Source organism: Elephas maximus, chromosome 6, assembly GCF_024166365.1.
Source record: "Elephas maximus indicus isolate mEleMax1 chromosome 6, mEleMax1 primary haplotype, whole genome shotgun sequence".
Classification (NCBI taxonomy): domain Eukaryota; kingdom Metazoa; phylum Chordata; class Mammalia; order Proboscidea; family Elephantidae; genus Elephas; species Elephas maximus.
The window spans coordinates 1,013,345-1,030,752 of record NC_064824.1 but is presented as its reverse complement, the minus strand read 5'-3'; positions in this window follow the sequence as shown (position 1 = coordinate 1,030,752).

The following is a 17,408-nucleotide window of genomic DNA, read 5'->3' as shown; positions in this document are numbered from 1 at the left end:
GCCGCCGGGGAGAAAAGGCCTCTTGCTATTCTCTTTTCTTTCTTTCTGAATGCGGTCGATTCGCACTTGCCAAAGCAAGGTTTCCCAGCACAAACTACAAAGCAGCAGCTCTCTCCTGGCAGAGGAAATCCCATGCAGTTCTGCCCTTGCGAGATCGTGTTGCTACAGTGAGGCCCAGGGAAAACACACTGCCTAGAGAAATCCTAGCAAAGCCCTGTGTTTCCCCACAGGAATGTATGTCACTTTCAGTTCTTTGCCAGCAACGGAGCTCAGAGGCAACGTCAGATTGTGTGTATCTCAGGGAGAGAAAGAACACTGTGACTTCCCCCGTTCCTCTGACGAAAGCGGTTAGAGGGAGAAAAGCGTCCTCTGCTTTCGCTTTCCCGCAATGAGCTCGGCAGATCTGCCCTTCGCGAAGGGCCGTTTTCCCCCGGAGAACTGCCTCGCCGTAGCCCGGTTCTGGAAGTGGAACGAGTATGCAGTGTTAGCGTTCAGCTATTGTGAAGGCTCGCTTTGGCCCAGGGCAAACGAAGCGCCGGGGAAATCTTAGCAGAGCCCGGCGCCTTTCCACGGTTCAAAGCGTGGAACTGCAGACTCTTTTGCAAAGAAGAGAGCGCCCAGGCAACAGCAGCCCGCACGTTTCTCAGTGAAAGGGAGAACTCCCTGACTTCATCCAGTCCTCTGAGCAAAGCAGGCAGAGGGAGAGAAACTTTCTTTCCTTCCTCTTTCCTGCCACGAATTCCTCATTTGCTCGTGCAAACGCAGGGCTTCTTCGGAAAAACTACGCCGCGGTGCAGGGATCCTTCCAGAGGAGCAACGACATAGTTTGAGCTGGAAGGGCTTGGCAGAGCAGCCGGGGACAAAAAGGCCTCTTGCTATTCTCTTTTCTTTCTTTCTGAATGCGGTCGATTCGCACTTGCCAAAGCAAGGTTTCCCAGCACAAACTACAAAGCAGCAGCTCTCTCCTGGCAGAGGAAATCCCATGCAGTTCTGCCCTTGCGAGATCGTGTTGCTACAGTGAGGCCCAGGGAAAACACACTGCCTACAGAAATCCTAGCAAAGCCCTGTGTTTCCCCACAGGAATGTATGTCACTTTCAGTTCTTTGCCAGCAACGGAGCTCAGAGGCAACGTCAGATTGTGTGTATCTCAGGGAGAGAAAGAACACTGTGACTTCCCCCGTTCCTCTGACGAAAGCGGTTAGAGGGAGAAAAGCGTCCTCTGCTTTCGCTTTCCCGCAATGAGCTCGGCAGATCTGCCCTTCGCGAAGGGCCGTTTTCCCCCGGAGAACTGCCTCGCCGTAGCCCGGTTCTGGAAGTGGAACGAGTATGCAGTGTTAGCGTTCAGCTATTGTGAAGGCTCGCTTTGGCCCAGGGCAAACGAAGCGCCGGGGGAAATCTTAGCAGAGCCCGGCGCCTTTCCACGGTTCAAAGCGTGGAACTGCAGACTCTTTTGCAAAGAAGAGAGCGCCCAGGCAACAGCAGCCCGCACGTTTCTCAGTGAAAGGGAGAACTCCCTGACTTCATCCAGTCCTCTGAGCAAAGCAGGCAGAGGGAGAGAAACTTTCTTTCCTTCCTCTTTCCTGCCACGAATTCCTCATTTGCTCGTGCAAACGCAGGGCTTCTTCGGAAAAACTACGCCGCGGTGCAGGGATCCTTCCAGAGGAGCAACGACATAGTTTGAGCTGAAAGGGCTTGGCAGAGCCGCCGGGGAGAAAAGGCCTCTTGCTATTCTCTTTTCTTTCTTTCTGAATGCGGTCGATTCGCACTTGCCAAAGCAAGGTTTCCCAGCACAAACTACAAAGCAGCAGCTCTCTCCTGGCAGAGGAAATCCCATGCAGTTCTGCCCTTGCGAGATCGTGTTGCTACAGTGAGGCCCAGGGAAAACACACTGCCTAGAGAAATCCTAGCAAAGCCCTGTGTTTCCCCACAGGAATGTATGTCACTTTCAGTTCTTTGCCAGCAACGGAGCTCAGAGGCAACGTCAGATTGTGTGTATCTCAGGGAGAGAAAGAACACTGTGACTTCCCCCGTTCCTCTGACGAAAGCGGTTAGAGGGAGAAAAGCGTCCTTTGCTTTCGCTTTCCCGCAATGAGCTCGGCAGATCTGCCCTTCGCGAAGGGCCGTTTTCCCCCGGAGAACTGCCTCGCCGTAGCCCGGTTCTGGAAGTGGAACGAGTATGCAGTGTTAGCGTTCAGCTATTGTGAAGGCTCGCTTTGGCCCAGGGCAAACGAAGCGCCGGGGAAATCTTAGCAGAGCCCGGCGCCTTTCCACGGTTCAAAGCGTGGAACTGCAGACTCTTTTGCAAAGAAGAGAGCGCCCAGGCAACAGCAGCCCGCACGTTTCTCAGTGAAAGGGAGAACTCCCTGACTTCATCCAGTCCTCTGAGCAAAGCAGGCAGAGGGAGAGAAACTTTCTTTCCTTCCTCTTTCCTGCCACAAATTCCTCATTTGCTCGTGCAAACGCAGGGCTTCTTCGGAAAAACTACGCCGCGGTGCAGGGATCCTTCCAGAGGAGCAACGACATAGTTTGAGCTGGAAGGGCTTGGCAGAGCAGCCGGGGACAAAAAGGCCTCTTGCTATTCTCTTTTCTTTCTTTCTGAATGCGGTCGATTCGCACTTGCCAAAGCAAGGTTTCCCAGCACAAACTACAAAGCAGCAGCTCTCTCCTGGCAGAGGAAATCCCATGCAGTTCTGCCCTTGCGAGATCGTGTTGCTACAGTGAGGCCCAGGGAAAACACACTGCCTAGAGAAATCCTAGCAAAGCCCTGTGTTTCCCCACAGGAATGTATGTCACTTTCAGTTCTTTGCCAGCAACGGAGCTCAGAGGCAACGTCAGATTGTGTGTATCTCAGGGAGAGAAAGAACACTGTGACTTCCCCCGTTCCTCTGACGAAAGCGGTTAGAGGGAGAAAAGCGTCCTCTGCTTTCGCTTTCCCGCAATGAGCTCGGCAGATCTGCCCTTCGCGAAGGGCCGTTTTCCCCCGGAGAACTGCCTCGCCGTAGCCCGGTTCTGGAAGTGGAACGAGTATGCAGTGTTAGCGTTCAGCTATTGTGAAGGCTCGCTTTGGCCCAGGGCAAACGAAGCGCCGGGGGAAATCTTAGCAGAGCCCGGCGCCTTTCCACGGTTCAAAGCGTGGAACTGCAGACTCTTTTGCAAAGAAGAGAGCGCCCAGGCAACAGCAGCCCGCACGTTTCTCAGTGAAAGGGAGAACTCCCTGACTTCATCCAGTCCTCTGAGCAAAGCAGGCAGAGGGAGAGAAACTTTCTTTCCTTCCTCTTTCCTGCCACGAATTCCTCATTTGCTCGTGCAAACGCAGGGCTTCTTCGGAAAAACTACGCCGCGGTGCAGGGATCCTTCCAGAGGAGCAACGACATAGTTTGAGCTGGAAGGGCTTGGCAGAGCCGCCGGGGAGAAAAGGCCTCTTGCTATTCTCTTTTCTTTCTTTCTGAATGCGGTCGATTCGCACTTGCCAAAGCAAGGTTTCCCAGCACAAACTACAAAGCAGCAGCTCTCTCCTGGCAGAGGAAATCCCATGCAGTTCTGCCCTTGCGAGATCGTGTTGCTACAGTGAGGCCCAGGGAAAACACACTGCCTACAGAAATCCTAGCAAAGCCCTGTGTTTCCCCACAGGAATGTATGTCACTTTCAGTTCTTTGCCAGCAACGGAGCTCAGAGGCAACGTCAGATTGTGTGTATCTCAGGGAGAGAAAGAACACTGTGACTTCCCCCGTTCCTCTGACGAAAGCGGTTAGAGGGAGAAAAGCGTCCTCTGCTTTCGCTTTCCCGCAATGAGCTCGGCAGATCTGCCCTTCGCGAAGGGCCGTTTTCCCCCGGAGAACTGCCTCGCCGTAGCCCGGTTCTGGAAGTGGAACGAGTATGCAGTGTTAGCGTTCAGCTATTGTGAAGGCTCGCTTTGGCCCAGGGCAAACGAAGCGCCGGGGGAAATCTTAGCAGAGCCCGGCGCCTTTCCACGGTTCAAAGCGTGGAACTGCAGACTCTTTTGCAAAGAAGAGAGCGCCCAGGCAACAGCAGCCCGCACGTTTCTCAGTGAAAGGGAGAACTCCCTGACTTCATCCAGTCCTCTGAGCAAAGCAGGCAGAGGGAGAGAAACTTTCTTTCCTTCCTCTTTCCTGCCACGAATTCCTCATTTGCTCGTGCAAACGCAGGGCTTCTTCGGAAAAACTACGCCGCGGTGCAGGGATCCTTCCAGAGGAGCAACGACATAGTTTGAGCTGAAAGGGCTTGGCAGAGCCGCCGGGGAGAAAAGGCCTCTTGCTATTCTCTTTTCTTTCTTTCTGAATGCGGTCGATTCGCACTTGCCAAAGCAAGGTTTCCCAGCACAAACTACAAAGCAGCAGCTCTCTCCTGGCAGAGGAAATCCCATGCAGTTCTGCCCTTGCGAGATCGTGTTGCTACAGTGAGGCCCAGGGAAAACACACTGCCTAGAGAAATCCTAGCAAAGCCCTGTGTTTCCCCACAGGAATGTATGTCACTTTCAGTTCTTTGCCAGCAACGGAGCTCAGAGGCAACGTCAGATTGTGTGTATCTCAGGGAGAGAAAGAACACTGTGACTTCCCCCGTTCCTCTGACGAAAGCGGTTAGAGGGAGAAAAGCGTCCTCTGCTTTCGCTTTCCCGCAATGAGCTCGGCAGATCTGCCCTTCGCGAAGGGCCGTTTTCCCCCGGAGAACTGCCTCGCCGTAGCCCGGTTCTGGAAGTGGAACGAGTATGCAGTGTTAGCGTTCAGCTATTGTGAAGGCTCGCTTTGGCCCAGGGCAAACGAAGCGCCGGGGAAATCTTAGCAGAGCCCGGCGCCTTTCCACGGTTCAAAGCGTGGAACTGCAGACTCTTTTGCAAAGAAGAGAGCGCCCAGGCAACAGCAGCCCGCACGTTTCTCAGTGAAAGGGAGAACTCCCTGACTTCATCCAGTCCTCTGAGCAAAGCAGGCAGAGGGAGAGAAACTTTCTTTCCTTCCTCTTTCCTGCCACGAATTCCTCATTTGCTCGTGCAAACGCAGGGCTTCTTCGGAAAAACTACGCCGCGGTGCAGGGATCCTTCCAGAGGAGCAACGACATAGTTTGAGCTGGAAGGGCTTGGCAGAGCAGCCGGGGACAAAAAGGCCTCTTGCTATTCTCTTTTCTTTCTTTCTGAATGCGGTCGATTCGCACTTGCCAAAGCAAGGTTTCCCAGCACAAACTACAAAGCAGCAGCTCTCTCCTGGCAGAGGAAATCCCATGCAGTTCTGCCCTTGCGAGATCGTGTTGCTACAGTGAGGCCCAGGGAAAACACACTGCCTACAGAAATCCTAGCAAAGCCCTGTGTTTCCCCACAGGAATGTATGTCACTTTCAGTTCTTTGCCAGCAACGGAGCTCAGAGGCAACGTCAGATTGTGTGTATCTCAGGGAGAGAAAGAACACTGTGACTTCCCCCGTTCCTCTGACGAAAGCGGTTAGAGGGAGAAAAGCGTCCTCTGCTTTCGCTTTCCCGCAATGAGCTCGGCAGATCTGCCCTTCGCGAAGGGCCGTTTTCCCCCGGAGAACTGCCTCGCCGTAGCCCGGTTCTGGAAGTGGAACGAGTATGCAGTGTTAGCGTTCAGCTATTGTGAAGGCTCGCTTTGGCCCAGGGCAAACGAAGCGCCGGGGGAAATCTTAGCAGAGCCCGGCGCCTTTCCACGGTTCAAAGCGTGGAACTGCAGACTCTTTTGCAAAGAAGAGAGCGCCCAGGCAACAGCAGCCCGCACGTTTCTCAGTGAAAGGGAGAACTCCCTGACTTCATCCAGTCCTCTGAGCAAAGCAGGCAGAGGGAGAGAAACTTTCTTTCCTTCCTCTTTCCTGCCACGAATTCCTCATTTGCTCGTGCAAACGCAGGGCTTCTTCGGAAAAACTACGCCGCGGTGCAGGGATCCTTCCAGAGGAGCAACGACATAGTTTGAGCTGAAAGGGCTTGGCAGAGCCGCCGGGGAGAAAAGGCCTCTTGCTATTCTCTTTTCTTTCTTTCTGAATGCGGTCGATTCGCACTTGCCAAAGCAAGGTTTCCCAGCACAAACTACAAAGCAGCAGCTCTCTCCTGGCAGAGGAAATCCCATGCAGTTCTGCCCTTGCGAGATCGTGTTGCTACAGTGAGGCCCAGGGAAAACACACTGCCTAGAGAAATCCTAGCAAAGCCCTGTGTTTCCCCACAGGAATGTATGTCACTTTCAGTTCTTTGCCAGCAACGGAGCTCAGAGGCAACGTCAGATTGTGTGTATCTCAGGGAGAGAAAGAACACTGTGACTTCCCCCGTTCCTCTGACGAAAGCGGTTAGAGGGAGAAAAGCGTCCTCTGCTTTCGCTTTCCCGCAATGAGCTCGGCAGATCTGCCCTTCGCGAAGGGCCGTTTTCCCCCGGAGAACTGCCTCGCCGTAGCCCGGTTCTGGAAGTGGAACGAGTATGCAGTGTTAGCGTTCAGCTATTGTGAAGGCTCGCTTTGGCCCAGGGCAAACGAAGCGCCGGGGGAAATCTTAGCAGAGCCCGGCGCCTTTCCACGGTTCAAAGCGTGGAACTGCAGACTCTTTTGCAAAGAAGAGAGCGCCCAGGCAACAGCAGCCCGCACGTTTCTCAGTGAAAGGGAGAACTCCCTGACTTCATCCAGTCCTCTGAGCAAAGCAGGCAGAGGGAGAGAAACTTTCTTTCCTTCCTCTTTCCTGCCACGAATTCCTCATTTGCTCGTGCAAACGCAGGGCTTCTTCGGAAAAACTACGCCGCGGTGCAGGGATCCTTCCAGAGGAGCAACGACATAGTTTGAGCTGGAAGGGCTTGGCAGAGCCGCCGGGGAGAAAAGGCCTCTTGCTATTCTCTTTTCTTTCTTTCTGAATGCGGTCGATTCGCACTTGCCAAAGCAAGGTTTCCCAGCACAAACTACAAAGCAGCAGCTCTCTCCTGGCAGAGGAAATCCCATGCAGTTCTGCCCTTGCGAGATCGTGTTGCTACAGTGAGGCCCAGGGAAAACACACTGCCTAGAGAAATCCTAGCAAAGCCCTGTGTTTCCCCACAGGAATGTATGTCACTTTCAGTTCTTTGCCAGCAACGGAGCTCAGAGGCAACGTCAGATTGTGTGTATCTCAGGGAGAGAAAGAACACTGTGACTTCCCCCGTTCCTCTGACGAAAGCGGTTAGAGGGAGAAAAGCGTCCTCTGCTTTCGCTTTCCCGCAATGAGCTCGGCAGATCTGCCCTTCGCGAAGGGCCGTTTTCCCCCGGAGAACTGCCTCGCCGTAGCCCGGTTCTGGAAGTGGAACGAGTATGCAGTGTTAGCGTTCAGCTATTGTGAAGGCTCGCTTTGGCCCAGGGCAAACGAAGCGCCGGGGGAAATCTTAGCAGAGCCCGGCGCCTTTCCACGGTTCAAAGCGTGGAACTGCAGACTCTTTTGCAAAGAAGAGAGCGCCCAGGCAACAGCAGCCCGCACGTTTCTCAGTGAAAGGGAGAACTCCCTGACTTCATCCAGTCCTCTGAGCAAAGCAGGCAGAGGGAGAGAAACTTTCTTTCCTTCCTCTTTCCTGCCACGAATTCCTCATTTGCTCGTGCAAACGCAGGGCTTCTTCGGAAAAACTACGCCGCGGTGCAGGGATCCTTCCAGAGGAGCAACGACATAGTTTGAGCTGGAAGGGCTTGGCAGAGCCGCCGGGGAGAAAAGGCCTCTTGCTATTCTCTTTTCTTTCTTTCTGAATGCGGTCAATTCGCACTTGCCAAAGCAAGGTTTCCCAGCACAAACTACAAAGCAGCAGCTCTCTCCTGGCAGAGGAAATCCCATGCAGTTCTGCCCTTGCGAGATCGTGTTGCTACAGTGAGGCCCAGGGAAAACACACTGCCTACAGAAATCCTAGCAAAGCCCTGTGTTTCCCCACAGGAATGTATGTCACTTTCAGTTCTTTGCCAGCAACGGAGCTCAGAGGCAACGTCAGATTGTGTGTATCTCAGGGAGAGAAAGAACACTGTGACTTCCCCCGTTCCTCTGACGAAAGCGGTTAGAGGGAGAAAAGCGTCCTCTGCTTTCGCTTTCCCGCAATGAGCTCGGCAGATCTGCCCTTCGCGAAGGGCCGTTTTCCCCCGGAGAACTGCCTCGCCGTAGCCCGGTTCTGGAAGTGGAACGAGTATGCAGTGTTAGCGTTCAGCTATTGTGAAGGCTCGCTTTGGCCCAGGGCAAACGAAGCGCCGGGGAAATCTTAGCAGAGCCCGGCGCCTTTCCACGGTTCAAAGCGTGGAACTGCAGACTCTTTTGCAAAGAAGAGAGCGCCCAGGCAACAGCAGCCCGCACGTTTCTCAGTGAAAGGGAGAACTCCCTGACTTCATCCAGTCCTCTGAGCAAAGCAGGCAGAGGGAGAGAAACTTTCTTTCCTTCCTCTTTCCTGCCACAAATTCCTCATTTGCTCGTGCAAACGCAGGGCTTCTTCGGAAAAACTACGCCGCGGTGCAGGGATCCTTCCAGAGGAGCAACGACATAGTTTGAGCTGGAAGGGCTTGGCAGAGCAGCCGGGGACAAAAAGGCCTCTTGCTATTCTCTTTTCTTTCTTTCTGAATGCGGTCAATTCGCACTTGCCAAAGCAAGGTTTCCCAGCACAAACTACAAAGCAGCAGCTCTCTCCTGGCAGAGGAAATCCCATGCAGTTCTGCCCTTGCGAGATCGTGTTGCTACAGTGAGGCCCAGGGAAAACACACTGCCTAGAGAAATCCTAGCAAAGCCCTGTGTTTCCCCACAGGAATGTATGTCACTTTCAGTTCTTTGCCAGCAACGGAGCTCAGAGGCAACGTCAGATTGTGTGTATCTCAGGGAGAGAAAGAACACTGTGACTTCCCCCGTTCCTCTGACGAAAGCGGTTAGAGGGAGAAAAGCGTCCTCTGCTTTCGCTTTCCCGCAATGAGCTCGGCAGATCTGCCCTTCGCGAAGGGCCGTTTTCCCCCGGAGAACTGCCTCGCCGTAGCCCGGTTCTGGAAGTGGAACGAGTATGCAGTGTTAGCGTTCAGCTATTGTGAAGGCTCGCTTTGGCCCAGGGCAAACGAAGCGCCGGGGGAAATCTTAGCAGAGCCCGGCGCCTTTCCACGGTTCAAAGCGTGGAACTGCAGACTCTTTTGCAAAGAAGAGAGCGCCCAGGCAACAGCAGCCCACACGTTTCTCAGTGAAAGGGAGAACTCCCTGACTTCATCCAGTCCTCTGAGCAAAGCAGGCAGAGGGAGAGAAACTTTCTTTCCTTCCTCTTTCCTGCCACGAATTCCTCATTTGCTCGTGCAAACGCAGGGCTTCTTCGGAAAAACTACGCCGCGGTGCAGGGATCCTTCCAGAGGAGCAACGACATAGTTTGAGCTGGAAGGGCTTGGCAGAGCCGCCGGGGAGAAAAGGCCTCTTGCTATTCTCTTTTCTTTCTTTCTGAATGCGGTCGATTCGCACTTGCCAAAGCAAGGTTTCCCAGCACAAACTACAAAGCAGCAGCTCTCTCCTGGCAGAGGAAATCCCATGCAGTTCTGCCCTTGCGAGATCGTGTTGCTACAGTGAGGCCCAGGGAAAACACACTGCCTAGAGAAATCCTAGCAAAGCCCTGTGTTTCCCCACAGGAATGTATGTCACTTTCAGTTCTTTGCCAGCAACGGAGCTCAGAGGCAACGTCAGATTGTGTGTATCTCAGGGAGAGAAAGAACACTGTGACTTCCCCCGTTCCTCTGACGAAAGCGGTTAGAGGGAGAAAAGCGTCCTCTGCTTTCGCTTTCCCGCAATGAGCTCGGCAGATCTGCCCTTCGCGAAGGGCCGTTTTCCCCCGGAGAACTGCCTCGCCGTAGCCCGGTTCTGGAAGTGGAACGAGTATGCAGTGTTAGCGTTCAGCTATTGTGAAGGCTCGCTTTGGCCCAGGGCAAACGAAGCGCCGGGGGAAATCTTAGCAGAGCCCGGCGCCTTTCCACGGTTCAAAGCGTGGAACTGCAGACTCTTTTGCAAAGAAGAGAGCGCCCAGGCAACAGCAGCCCGCACGTTTCTCAGTGAAAGGGAGAACTCCCTGACTTCATCCAGTCCTCTGAGCAAAGCAGGCAGAGGGAGAGAAACTTTCTTTCCTTCCTCTTTCCTGCCACGAATTCCTCATTTGCTCGTGCAAACGCAGGGCTTCTTCGGAAAAACTACGCCGCGGTGCAGGGATCCTTCCAGAGGAGCAACGACATAGTTTGAGCTGGAAGGGCTTGGCAGAGCCGCCGGGGAGAAAAGGCCTCTTGCTATTCTCTTTTCTTTCTTTCTGAATGCGGTCGATTCGCACTTGCCAAAGCAAGGTTTCCCAGCACAAACTACAAAGCAGCAGCTCTCTCCTGGCAGAGGAAATCCCATGCAGTTCTGCCCTTGCGAGATCGTGTTGCTACAGTGAGGCCCAGGGAAAACACACTGCCTACAGAAATCCTAGCAAAGCCCTGTGTTTCCCCACAGGAATGTATGTCACTTTCAGTTCTTTGCCAGCAACGGAGCTCAGAGGCAACGTCAGATTGTGTGTATCTCAGGGAGAGAAAGAACACTGTGACTTCCCCCGTTCCTCTGACGAAAGCGGTTAGAGGGAGAAAAGCGTCCTCTGCTTTCGCTTTCCCGCAATGAGCTCGGCAGATCTGCCCTTCGCGAAGGGCCGTTTTCCCCCGGAGAACTGCCTCGCCGTAGCCCGGTTCTGGAAGTGGAACGAGTATGCAGTGTTAGCGTTCAGCTATTGTGAAGGCTCGCTTTGGCCCAGGGCAAACGAAGCGCCGGGGGAAATCTTAGCAGAGCCCGGCGCCTTTCCACGGTTCAAAGCGTGGAACTGCAGACTCTTTTGCAAAGAAGAGAGCGCCCAGGCAACAGCAGCCCGCACGTTTCTCAGTGAAAGGGAGAACTCCCTGACTTCATCCAGTCCTCTGAGCAAAGCAGGCAGAGGGAGAGAAACTTTCTTTCCTTCCTCTTTCCTGCCACGAATTCCTCATTTGCTCGTGCAAACGCAGGGCTTCTTCGGAAAAACTACGCCGCGGTGCAGGGATCCTTCCAGAGGAGCAACGACATAGTTTGAGCTGAAAGGGCTTGGCAGAGCCGCCGGGGAGAAAAGGCCTCTTGCTATTCTCTTTTCTTTCTTTCTGAATGCGGTCGATTCGCACTTGCCAAAGCAAGGTTTCCCAGCACAAACTACAAAGCAGCAGCTCTCTCCTGGCAGAGGAAATCCCATGCAGTTCTGCCCTTGCGAGATCGTGTTGCTACAGTGAGGCCCAGGGAAAACACACTGCCTAGAGAAATCCTAGCAAAGCCCTGTGTTTCCCCACAGGAATGTATGTCACTTTCAGTTCTTTGCCAGCAACGGAGCTCAGAGGCAACGTCAGATTGTGTGTATCTCAGGGAGAGAAAGAACACTGTGACTTCCCCCGTTCCTCTGACGAAAGCGGTTAGAGGGAGAAAAGCGTCCTCTGCTTTCGCTTTCCCGCAATGAGCTCGGCAGATCTGCCCTTCGCGAAGGGCCGTTTTCCCCCGGAGAACTGCCTCGCCGTAGCCCGGTTCTGGAAGTGGAACGAGTATGCAGTGTTAGCGTTCAGCTATTGTGAAGGCTCGCTTTGGCCCAGGGCAAACGAAGCGCCGGGGGAAATCTTAGCAGAGCCCGGCGCCTTTCCACGGTTCAAAGCGTGGAACTGCAGACTCTTTTGCAAAGAAGAGAGCGCCCAGGCAACAGCAGCCCGCACGTTTCTCAGTGAAAGGGAGAACTCCCTGACTTCATCCAGTCCTCTGAGCAAAGCAGGCAGAGGGAGAGAAACTTTCTTTCCTTCCTCTTTCCTGCCACGAATTCCTCATTTGCTCGTGCAAACGCAGGGCTTCTTCGGAAAAACTACGCCGCGGTGCAGGGATCCTTCCAGAGGAGCAACGACATAGTTTGAGCTGGAAGGGCTTGGCAGAGCCGCCGGGGAGAAAAGGCCTCTTGCTATTCTCTTTTCTTTCTTTCTGAATGCGGTCGATTCGCACTTGCCAAAGCAAGGTTTCCCAGCACAAACTACAAAGCAGCAGCTCTCTCCTGGCAGAGGAAATCCCATGCAGTTCTGCCCTTGCGAGATCGTGTTGCTACAGTGAGGCCCAGGGAAAACACACTGCCTAGAGAAATCCTAGCAAAGCCCTGTGTTTCCCCACAGGAATGTATGTCACTTTCAGTTCTTTGCCAGCAACGGAGCTCAGAGGCAACGTCAGATTGTGTGTATCTCAGGGAGAGAAAGAACACTGTGACTTCCCCCGTTCCTCTGACGAAAGCGGTTAGAGGGAGAAAAGCGTCCTCTGCTTTCGCTTTCCCGCAATGAGCTCGGCAGATCTGCCCTTCGCGAAGGGCCGTTTTCCCCCGGAGAACTGCCTCGCCGTAGCCCGGTTCTGGAAGTGGAACGAGTATGCAGTGTTAGCGTTCAGCTATTGTGAAGGCTCGCTTTGGCCCAGGGCAAACGAAGCGCCGGGGGAAATCTTAGCAGAGCCCGGCGCCTTTCCACGGTTCAAAGCGTGGAACTGCAGACTCTTTTGCAAAGAAGAGAGCGCCCAGGCAACAGCAGCCCGCACGTTTCTCAGTGAAAGGGAGAACTCCCTGACTTCATCCAGTCCTCTGAGCAAAGCAGGCAGAGGGAGAGAAACTTTCTTTCCTTCCTCTTTCCTGCCACGAATTCCTCATTTGCTCGTGCAAACGCAGGGCTTCTTCGGAAAAACTACGCCGCGGTGCAGGGATCCTTCCAGAGGAGCAACGACATAGTTTGAGCTGGAAGGGCTTGGCAGAGCCGCCGGGGAGAAAAGGCCTCTTGCTATTCTCTTTTCTTTCTTTCTGAATGCGGTCAATTCGCACTTGCCAAAGCAAGGTTTCCCAGCACAAACTACAAAGCAGCAGCTCTCTCCTGGCAGAGGAAATCCCATGCAGTTCTGCCCTTGCGAGATCGTGTTGCTACAGTGAGGCCCAGGGAAAACACACTGCCTACAGAAATCCTAGCAAAGCCCTGTGTTTCCCCACAGGAATGTATGTCACTTTCAGTTCTTTGCCAGCAACGGAGCTCAGAGGCAACGTCAGATTGTGTGTATCTCAGGGAGAGAAAGAACACTGTGACTTCCCCCGTTCCTCTGACGAAAGCGGTTAGAGGGAGAAAAGCGTCCTCTGCTTTCGCTTTCCCGCAATGAGCTCGGCAGATCTGCCCTTCGCGAAGGGCCGTTTTCCCCCGGAGAACTGCCTCGCCGTAGCCCGGTTCTGGAAGTGGAACGAGTATGCAGTGTTAGCGTTCAGCTATTGTGAAGGCTCGCTTTGGCCCAGGGCAAACGAAGCGCCGGGGGAAATCTTAGCAGAGCCCGGCGCCTTTCCACGGTTCAAAGCGTGGAACTGCAGACTCTTTTGCAAAGAAGAGAGCGCCCAGGCAACAGCAGCCCACACGTTTCTCAGTGAAAGGGAGAACTCCCTGACTTCATCCAGTCCTCTGAGCAAAGCAGGCAGAGGGAGAGAAACTTTCTTTCCTTCCTCTTTCCTGCCACGAATTCCTCATTTGCTCGTGCAAACGCAGGGCTTCTTCGGAAAAACTACGCCGCGGTGCAGGGATCCTTCCAGAGGAGCAACGACATAGTTTGAGCTGGAAGGGCTTGGCAGAGCCGCCGGGGAGAAAAGGCCTCTTGCTATTCTCTTTTCTTTCTTTCTGAATGCGGTCGATTCGCACTTGCCAAAGCAAGGTTTCCCAGCACAAACTACAAAGCAGCAGCTCTCTCCTGGCAGAGGAAATCCCATGCAGTTCTGCCCTTGCGAGATCGTGTTGCTACAGTGAGGCCCAGGGAAAACACACTGCCTAGAGAAATCCTAGCAAAGCCCTGTGTTTCCCCACAGGAATGTATGTCACTTTCAGTTCTTTGCCAGCAACGGAGCTCAGAGGCAACGTCAGATTGTGTGTATCTCAGGGAGAGAAAGAACACTGTGACTTCCCCCGTTCCTCTGACGAAAGCGGTTAGAGGGAGAAAAGCGTCCTCTGCTTTCGCTTTCCCGCAATGAGCTCGGCAGATCTGCCCTTCGCGAAGGGCCGTTTTCCCCCGGAGAACTGCCTCGCCGTAGCCCGGTTCTGGAAGTGGAACGAGTATGCAGTGTTAGCGTTCAGCTATTGTGAAGGCTCGCTTTGGCCCAGGGCAAACGAAGCGCCGGGGGAAATCTTAGCAGAGCCCGGCGCCTTTCCACGGTTCAAAGCGTGGAACTGCAGACTCTTTTGCAAAGAAGAGAGCGCCCAGGCAACAGCAGCCCGCACGTTTCTCAGTGAAAGGGAGAACTCCCTGACTTCATCCAGTCCTCTGAGCAAAGCAGGCAGAGGGAGAGAAACTTTCTTTCCTTCCTCTTTCCTGCCACGAATTCCTCATTTGCTCGTGCAAACGCAGGGCTTCTTCGGAAAAACTACGCCGCGGTGCAGGGATCCTTCCAGAGGAGCAACGACATAGTTTGAGCTGGAAGGGCTTGGCAGAGCCGCCGGGGAGAAAAGGCCTCTTGCTATTCTCTTTTCTTTCTTTCTGAATGCGGTCGATTCGCACTTGCCAAAGCAAGGTTTCCCAGCACAAACTACAAAGCAGCAGCTCTCTCCTGGCAGAGGAAATCCCATGCAGTTCTGCCCTTGCGAGATCGTGTTGCTACAGTGAGGCCCAGGGAAAACACACTGCCTACAGAAATCCTAGCAAAGCCCTGTGTTTCCCCACAGGAATGTATGTCACTTTCAGTTCTTTGCCAGCAACGGAGCTCAGAGGCAACGTCAGATTGTGTGTATCTCAGGGAGAGAAAGAACACTGTGACTTCCCCCGTTCCTCTGACGAAAGCGGTTAGAGGGAGAAAAGCGTCCTCTGCTTTCGCTTTCCCGCAATGAGCTCGGCAGATCTGCCCTTCGCGAAGGGCCGTTTTCCCCCGGAGAACTGCCTCGCCGTAGCCCGGTTCTGGAAGTGGAACGAGTATGCAGTGTTAGCGTTCAGCTATTGTGAAGGCTCGCTTTGGCCCAGGGCAAACGAAGCGCCGGGGGAAATCTTAGCAGAGCCCGGCGCCTTTCCACGGTTCAAAGCGTGGAACTGCAGACTCTTTTGCAAAGAAGAGAGCGCCCAGGCAACAGCAGCCCGCACGTTTCTCAGTGAAAGGGAGAACTCCCTGACTTCATCCAGTCCTCTGAGCAAAGCAGGCAGAGGGAGAGAAACTTTCTTTCCTTCCTCTTTCCTGCCACGAATTCCTCATTTGCTCGTGCAAACGCAGGGCTTCTTCGGAAAAACTACGCCGCGGTGCAGGGATCCTTCCAGAGGAGCAACGACATAGTTTGAGCTGAAAGGGCTTGGCAGAGCCGCCGGGGAGAAAAGGCCTCTTGCTATTCTCTTTTCTTTCTTTCTGAATGCGGTCGATTCGCACTTGCCAAAGCAAGGTTTCCCAGCACAAACTACAAAGCAGCAGCTCTCTCCTGGCAGAGGAAATCCCATGCAGTTCTGCCCTTGCGAGATCGTGTTGCTACAGTGAGGCCCAGGGAAAACACACTGCCTAGAGAAATCCTAGCAAAGCCCTGTGTTTCCCCACAGGAATGTATGTCACTTTCAGTTCTTTGCCAGCAACGGAGCTCAGAGGCAACGTCAGATTGTGTGTATCTCAGGGAGAGAAAGAACACTGTGACTTCCCCCGTTCCTCTGACGAAAGCGGTTAGAGGGAGAAAAGCGTCCTCTGCTTTCGCTTTCCCGCAATGAGCTCGGCAGATCTGCCCTTCGCGAAGGGCCGTTTTCCCCCGGAGAACTGCCTCGCCGTAGCCCGGTTCTGGAAGTGGAACGAGTATGCAGTGTTAGCGTTCAGCTATTGTGAAGGCTCGCTTTGGCCCAGGGCAAACGAAGCGCCGGGGGAAATCTTAGCAGAGCCCGGCGCCTTTCCACGGTTCAAAGCGTGGAACTGCAGACTCTTTTGCAAAGAAGAGAGCGCCCAGGCAACAGCAGCCCGCACGTTTCTCAGTGAAAGGGAGAACTCCCTGACTTCATCCAGTCCTCTGAGCAAAGCAGGCAGAGGGAGAGAAACTTTCTTTCCTTCCTCTTTCCTGCCACGAATTCCTCATTTGCTCGTGCAAACGCAGGGCTTCTTCGGAAAAACTACGCCGCGGTGCAGGGATCCTTCCAGAGGAGCAACGACATAGTTTGAGCTGGAAGGGCTTGGCAGAGCCGCCGGGGAGAAAAGGCCTCTTGCTATTCTCTTTTCTTTCTTTCTGAATGCGGTCGATTCGCACTTGCCAAAGCAAGGTTTCCCAGCACAAACTACAAAGCAGCAGCTCTCTCCTGGCAGAGGAAATCCCATGCAGTTCTGCCCTTGCGAGATCGTGTTGCTACAGTGAGGCCCAGGGAAAACACACTGCCTAGAGAAATCCTAGCAAAGCCCTGTGTTTCCCCACAGGAATGTATGTCACTTTCAGTTCTTTGCCAGCAACGGAGCTCAGAGGCAACGTCAGATTGTGTGTATCTCAGGGAGAGAAAGAACACTGTGACTTCCCCCGTTCCTCTGACGAAAGCGGTTAGAGGGAGAAAAGCGTCCTCTGCTTTCGCTTTCCCGCAATGAGCTCGGCAGATCTGCCCTTCGCGAAGGGCCGTTTTCCCCCGGAGAACTGCCTCGCCGTAGCCCGGTTCTGGAAGTGGAACGAGTATGCAGTGTTAGCGTTCAGCTATTGTGAAGGCTCGCTTTGGCCCAGGGCAAACGAAGCGCCGGGGGAAATCTTAGCAGAGCCCGGCGCCTTTCCACGGTTCAAAGCGTGGAACTGCAGACTCTTTTGCAAAGAAGAGAGCGCCCAGGCAACAGCAGCCCGCACGTTTCTCAGTGAAAGGGAGAACTCCCTGACTTCATCCAGTCCTCTGAGCAAAGCAGGCAGAGGGAGAGAAACTTTCTTTCCTTCCTCTTTCCTGCCACGAATTCCTCATTTGCTCGTGCAAACGCAGGGCTTCTTCGGAAAAACTACGCCGCGGTGCAGGGATCCTTCCAGAGGAGCAACGACATAGTTTGAGCTGGAAGGGCTTGGCAGAGCCGCCGGGGAGAAAAGGCCTCTTGCTATTCTCTTTTCTTTCTTTCTGAATGCGGTCAATTCGCACTTGCCAAAGCAAGGTTTCCCAGCACAAACTACAAAGCAGCAGCTCTCTCCTGGCAGAGGAAATCCCATGCAGTTCTGCCCTTGCGAGATCGTGTTGCTACAGTGAGGCCCAGGGAAAACACACTGCCTACAGAAATCCTAGCAAAGCCCTGTGTTTCCCCACAGGAATGTATGTCACTTTCAGTTCTTTGCCAGCAACGGAGCTCAGAGGCAACGTCAGATTGTGTGTATCTCAGGGAGAGAAAGAACACTGTGACTTCCCCCGTTCCTCTGACGAAAGCGGTTAGAGGGAGAAAAGCGTCCTCTGCTTTCGCTTTCCCGCAATGAGCTCGGCAGATCTGCC